The 7,629-nt window shown below is 46.8% G+C and overlaps 1 pseudogene; it reads left to right on the top strand.

Annotated features, from left to right (window-relative positions):
• Nucleotides 1–5,190: 5,190 nt before the first annotated feature.
• On the top strand, nucleotides 5,191–7,203 carry LOC138835001 (death domain-associated protein 6-like; annotated as a pseudogene).
• Nucleotides 7,204–7,629: the final 426 nt, after the last annotated feature.

The following is a 7,629-nucleotide window of genomic DNA, read 5'->3' as shown; positions in this document are numbered from 1 at the left end:
AAACCTAAACCTAAACCTAACCCTAAACCTCACCTTAATCCTCAGCCTCACCCTAACCCAAACACTAACATTAAAGGTCACCCTAACCCTAAGCCTAACCCTAACTCTCAAACTCAACCTCAACCTAACAATAAACCTAACCCTAAACCTCACCCTAAACCTAACACTCACCCTCAATCTCAACCTCACTGCAAACTTTACCCTAACCATAAAAATACCAATAACCCTAACCCTAACCCTAACCTTAACCCCAATCCTCACCCCCACCCCCACCCTCAGCCTAACCATAAGCCTAATCCTAAACCTAACCCTAAGCCTCACCATAACCCTAAACCTAACCCTCACCCTAACACTAACCATAACAATAAACCTCACCTTAAGGCTAACTCTAAACCTAACCCTAACCCTGAACCGCACCCTAACTCTCACACTTACACTCTACCTCAGCCTAACCCTAAACCTAAACCAAACCCTAATTCTAACCCTCATACTCACCCTCAACCTAACCATAATCCTAAACCTAACACTATCCCTAACCCTAACCCTCACCCTAACGTGAACCCTAACCCTAACCCTAACACTAACCCTAAACCTAACCCACACCCTAACCCTCCTCCTAAACCTATCTCTAACCCTAAACCTCAAACTCACCCTGACCCTAACCCTAAACCTAACCCTAAAACACACCCTAACACTAAACCTCAACCTCACTCTAGCCCTCACCCTAACCCCAATCCTAAACCTAACCCTCATTCAAACCCTCACCTTAACCCTAAACCAAACCCTCACCCTAACCTACACCCTCACCCTAACCCTCAGCCTAACCCTAAGCCTAACCCTAAACCTAACCCTAACACTAACCCTCACACTCACACTCACGCTAACCTTAATCCTAAATCTAATCCTATCCCTAAACATAACGCTCACCCTAACCCTCACCCTAACACTAACATTAACACCAACCCTAACGCTAACCCTCACACTAACCCTAACTCTAACCCTAAACCTCACCCTCACCCTCACCTTAACCCTCACCCTCAACCTCAGCGTAAACCTAAGCCTAACCCTAAACCTAACCCTAACACTAACCCTCAAACTCACACTCACCCTCACAAAAACACTTATCCTAATCCCAGCCCTAACCCTAACCCTCACCCTAACCCTAACCCTCACCCTAACCCTAAACATAACACTAACCCTAACCGTAACCCTCACCCTAACCCTAACTGTAAACCTAAACCTCACCCTCACCTTAACCCTAACCTAAACATAAACCTAAACTTATACCTCACCTTAAACATAACCCTAAACCTCACCTTCACCCTAGCCCTCACCCAAACCCTAAACCTAACCCTCAAACTAAACATAACCCTAACCCTAACCCAAACCCCCACCCTAACACTTCCCCTCACCCTAACACTAACCCTCACACTAACCCCAACTCTCACAGTAAACCTAAACCTCACCCTAACATTAACCCTAACCCTAACCTAAACCTCACCCTCACCCTAGCCCTCACCCTAACCCTAATTCTAACCCTAACCCTCAACCTAAACCTAACCCTCAACCTCACCCTAAACCTCACACTACCCCTAACCCTAATCCTCAATCTAACCCTCACTCTAACCGTATCCCGAACACTTAACCTAATGCTCACCTTAACCCTAACCCTCACCCTTATCTTAACCCTCACCCTGAGCCTAACCATCACCTTTACCCTTACCATCACTCTCACCCTAACCCTCAACCTTAACCTAACGCTCACCCAAGCACTCACCCTAACACTAACCCTAAACCTCACCATCACCCTCAGCTTTACACTAATCCTATCACTATTCCTAACCCTAAACCTCACCCTCACCCTAACAGTCAACTAATTCTTACCCTCACACTAATCCTAACCCTAACCCTAAACCTAACTCTCACAATAAACCTATCCCTTACCCTAACCGTAACCCTACCCCTTACCCTAACCCTCACCTTAACCCTAACTCTAACCCACAACCTAACCCTCACCCAAAACCTCACTGTCACCCTAAATCTGACCTTAACCCTTATAAAAACCCTAACTCTCACCCTAACCCTCACGCTAACCCTCACCCTAATCATAACCTTAACCCTCAGCCTAACCCTCACCCTAAACCTAAGCATAACCCTAACCCTAAACCTCACCCTAACCCTAACCCTCACCCTCACCCTCAGCCTAAACCTAAGGCTAACTCTAACCCTAACCCTAAACCTCACACTCATTCTATGTTTGTAATGTTTTTTTTTGTTTTTTTGTTTTTTTTTAAATTGTATTTTATTTTATTTGAGAACATACTGTACAGAGGGGCTACAATTACATGGGCAGGATAATGCATACATTTCTTACCAAGCATTGCAGCCTCCTCCTTTGTTTACCCTTCACTTCCCTTCCCCGCCTCCCCCCTCCCCCCACCCAATTTTACCCCCCTCCCCCCACCCAATTATACCCCCCTCCTCCCCCCACACCGACATTGTAAAGCTGGTTTTGACATGACATTTTGTACTTCTCATTGTTGCAACAGGTCCACCTGAATCCTTAAACGACTTGTTTGTCCCCATCTCCTCCACATGTTATACTGACATCAAATATAGTGAAAGCGGGGGTTACACTGTGGGGGAGGGACATACAAAGCAACGAAGAAATAATCTTATAAATGCGTTAGAAACACATGCATGAAAGAAACGAAAACATTAAAATACATATTTAAGGGTTCATTTTCCTAACATCACATTATCTGACCTTTTCCGCTTGACTCATACCTATACTAGATATTGCAAATAAGGGAAACCATGGGACCTATGCTTCTTTGGGCCTGGCTTACTTCACTTAATATAATTTTTTCCAAACCTTTCCATTTCCTAACAAATGGGGAAATGTCATTCTTTCTGATGGAGGCATAGAATTCCATTGTGTATATATACCACATTTTCTTGATCCATTCATCTACTGAGGGGCATCTGGGTTGGTTCCATATCTTAGCTATGGTAAATAATGCTGCAATAAACATAGTTGTGCTGGTAGCTTTAGTGTGGTCTTGTTTGTAAACATTTGGGTAAATGCCCAAAAGTGGGATTGCTGGATCATAGGGAAGATCTATGTGAAATCTTTTGAGGAACCTCCATACTGCTTTCCAAAGTGGTTGAACAAGTTTACATTCCCACCAACAATGAAGTAAGGTTCCTTTCTGTCCACATCCCCTCCAGCATCTGTTGTTGTTAGAGTTCTTGATTTTTGCTGTTCTAACTGGAGTGAGGTGATATCTCAATGTTGTTTTGATTTGCATTTCTTTTATGGCTAGGGATGTTGAACATTTCTTCATGTGTCTATTGGCCATCCTTCTTTCTTCTTCAGAGAAGCTTCTCTTTAAGTCCTCACACTCATTCTAACCCTAAGCCTAATCCTAATCCTAACCCTAACAGTAAACCTAACCGTCAACCTAACCATCACATTAACCTTAACCCTAACAATAACCCTAACCCTAACCCTCACCCTCACCCTCATCCTCACTCTAACCCTAACTTTAACCCTAAGCCTCAGCCTCACCATAACCCTAACCCTACAACTAACACTAAACCTCACCAAAAGCATAACCCTCACCCTAACCCAACCTCTCACCCTAAAATTTAACCTCACTCAAACACTAACCCTAACCTTAACACTAACCCTCACACTAACCCTAACCCTAACCCTAAACCTTAACCTAACCCTCACCCTCACCCTAACCCTAACACTAAGCCTCACCCTAACCCTCACCCTAACCCTCCCCCTAACCCTATATCTAACCCTAAACCTCACCCTCACACTAACCCTAATCCTAACCCTAACCCTAAACCCCACCCTAAACCTAAACCTAACCCTCACCCGCACCCTCACCCTCTCCATAGCGCTAACCCTAACCCTAACAATAACACTAACCCTAACCCTAACCCTCACATTCACCCTCACCCTCAACCTAACCCTAATCCTAAATGTAACCCTATACCTTACCATAACCCTCACCCTAGCCCTCAGCCTAACCCTAATCCTAACCCTAAACCTCATCCTAACCCTCACTCTAACCCTAACCCTAACCCTCACCCTCATGCTTGGCCTAAGCCTAAGCCTAAGCCTAAGCCTAGCCCTAACCCTAACACTCACCCTGACCCTAACACTAACCCTAACACTAACTCTAACCCTAATCATCACTCTCACCCTAACCCTAACTCTAAACCTAACCCTAAACCTAAACCTCATCCTCAACCCTAAACCTACACTTCACCCTCACCCTCAACTTAACCATAACCCTAAACCTAACCCTAAAAATAACCCTAACCCTAACCCTCACTCTTACCTTAAGCCTCACCCTAACATTTACCCTCAACCGAACACTCACCCTAACCCTAACACTAACCCTCACACTAAATCTAACAATCACCCTAACTCTAAACCTCACCCTAAACCTAACCCTAGCCCTCACCCTCACCCTAGCCCTCACCCTAACCCTAACACCCATCCTCACCCTAAACCTCACATTAACCCTAACAATAATCCTCAATCTAACCCTCACCCTCACACTACCCCTAACCCTAACTCTCACGCTAACACTAACCCTCACTCTTAAAATAACCCACACCCTCAGCCTAACCCTCACGTTTACCCGTACCGTCACTCCCTCCCTAACCCTCACCCTAACTCTAACCCTCAAACTAACACTCACCCTAACCCTGACTCTACCCCTAAACCTCACCCTCACCCTAACCCTAACTCTAAACCTAACCCTAACACTAAACCTAACCATAATGCTAATGCTAATCCTCACCTTCACCCTCATTGTAACTGTAACCCTAACCCTAACCTTAACAATAACCCTAACCCTAACCGTAACCATCACTGTAACCCTAACCCTAACACTAACACTAACCCTAAACCTAAACCTAACCCTCAACCTAACCCTAATCCTCAGCCTCACCCTCACCCTAACAAAACCCTAACCCTAACCTTCACCCTAACTGTAAGCCTAAACCTAACGCTAATTCTAACCCTCACATTCACCCTCACCCTAAACCTAATCCTAAACCTAAACCTATCCCTAAGCCTAACCCTCACCCTAAACCTCACCCTAGCCCTCACCCTAACCCTAATCCTAACCCTAACCCTCATCCTAACCCTCCCTATAACCCTCAGCAGAGTTCTGCAACATCCTCTCCCGGGTCCTCTCCCGGGCCAGGAGTCGGCCCGCTAAGTTGTATGTGTATATCAATGAACTCTGCACTGTTCTTAAGGCCCATTCTGCCAAGAAGAAGCTGAACCTGGCCCCTCCTGCTACCACTTCCAGTGAGCCCTTTGAGAATAACCCTCCCACAGACTCCTCAAACCTCACACATGCTGAAGCCTCTGCCTCTGAGGCCCCAAGGACCCGTGGTTCCCGACGGCAGATCCAGCGCTTGGAGCAGTTGCTGGCACTCTATGTGGCAGAGATCAAGCGGCTACAGGAAAAGGAGTTGGATCTGTCAGAATTGGATGATCCAGACTCCACATACCTGCAAGAGGCCAGATTGAAGCGGAAGCTTATCCGCCTCTTTGGCCGCCTGTGTGAGCTGAAAGACTGCTCTTCTCTGACTGGCCGTGTCATTGTGCAGCGAATACCCTACCGGGGTACCCGCTATCCAGAGGTTAATAGGCGCATCGAACGGCTCATCAACAAGCCAGGGCTGGATACTTTCCCTGACTATAGAGATGTGCTTCGAGCAGTAGAGAAGGCAGCTGCTCGGCACAGCCTTGGCCTTCCTTGACAGCAGCTTCAGCTCTTGGCTCAGGATGCCTTCCGGGATGTTGGTGTTGGGTTACAAGAGCGCTGCCACCTTGATCTCATCTACAACTTTGGTTGTCACCTCACAGATGACTATAGGCCAGGTATTGACCCAGCACTTTCAGATCCTGCTTTGGCCAGGCGCCTTCGAGAAAACCGAAACTTAGCAATGAACCGACTGGATGAAGTCATCTCCAAATATGCAGTGATGCAAGACAAAAGTGAGGAGGGGGAGAGACAGAAGCGAAGAGCTCGGCTTTCCCAAGGCACTTCCTCCCAATCTCCAGACTCCCCCAAAGCCTCCTTGGATTCTGGTGAGGGCCCTAGTGGAATGGCATCCCAAGAATGCCCTCCTACCTCCAAGGCTGACACTGATGATGAGGAAGATGAAGAAAGTGATGAGGAAGAAGAAGAGGAAGAGGAAGAAGCCACAGATTCCGAAGAAGAGGATGATCTAGAACAGATACAGGAATGTCAGGAAGATGAAGAGGAGGAGGAAGAGGAAGAAGAAGAAGAGGAGGAAGAAGAAGAGGAGGAGGAGGAAAGAGGAGGTAATAGTAGAGACAAAAGCCCAATGTCACCATCACAGACCTCCACTGAAAACGTGGAACCCAGCAAAGAGAACAACAGGTCTTCAGAAGAAGTGCAAAATAAAGAACTCGCAGCGTCACCTGCTTCACTGTTGGAAGAACCCCTGAATCCTTCCAGCATAGATGCTGAAAGCAGTGGAGAACAGTATGAAAAGCTTCCCCTAGAGGAAGAGAGTCCTAAGTCTCAGCTCTTTGAGTTAGAAATTGAAGCTTTACCAGTGGATACCACCCCCTCCCCTGAGGAAAAGGATATTTCCTCTTCTAGAAAGCAATCAGAGGATGTCCTCAGTACTGTTTTGGAGAATGGGGCAGCCATGGTCTCCTCCACATCCTTCAATGGAGGTGTCTCTCCTCATGCTAGGGGAGATTCCAGTCCTCCCTGCAAGAAATCTCGCAAGGAGAAGCCAACAGGAATAGGACCATTAAGAAACAGCTTTGTGGAAGAGCAAAAGGCATTACAGGAGAAGAATGGGAAGAAGACAGTATGTACCCTGCCTAGTCCACCTTCCCCCTTGGCTTCTATGGTTCCAGTTGCTGATTCCTCTACAAGGGTGGACTCTCCTAGCCATGGCCTGGTGACCAGCTCCCTCTGCAGCCCTTTTCCAGCCCAGATGTCCCAAGTTCCCCAATCACAAGCTCTTCAACCCAGTTCTTATAAGATGAGTGTGGCCACACAGTGTGATCCAGAAGAAATCATCGTGCTCTCAGACTCTGATTAGTTCCCTCCCACTCTCCCTGCCTTCCAGAATGATTTGGATAGCATTTGGAGGATGGTGGAAAGCAAATAAATTTGAGGAAGGGAAAAAAAAAAAAAAACCTCAACCTAACCCTAACCCTCAAACCCAACCTAACACTCAGCCTAACCCTAAGCCTAACCACAAGCCTTACCTGAAACCTAACCTTAACCCTCACACTCACCCGCACCCTCACCCTCACCATAACTCTAAACCAAACCCTAACCCTAACCCTAAACCTCACCCTAACCCTAACCCTAACACTAACCCTCACCCTCACCCTAACCCTAACACAAACCCTAACCCTCCCACTAACCCTCCGCCTAACCCTGTATCTAACCCTAAACTTCCCCCTCCACCTAACCCTATCTTTAACCCTAACCCTAAACCCCACCCGAATCCTAACACTAACCCTCACCCTTATCTTAACCCTCACCCTCAGTCTCAACCTCACCTTAACCCTTACTGTCATCCTCACCCTAACACTTA

This window comes from Dipodomys merriami, unplaced genomic scaffold (genome assembly GCF_024711535.1).
Source record: "Dipodomys merriami isolate MVZ:Mamm:240054 unplaced genomic scaffold, mDipMer1.0.p SCAF_221, whole genome shotgun sequence".
Taxonomy (NCBI): Eukaryota; Metazoa; Chordata; class Mammalia; order Rodentia; family Heteromyidae; genus Dipodomys; species Dipodomys merriami.
The sequence above is the reverse complement of the archived record's forward strand: the minus strand, read 5'-3'. Positions and strand labels throughout refer to the sequence as shown.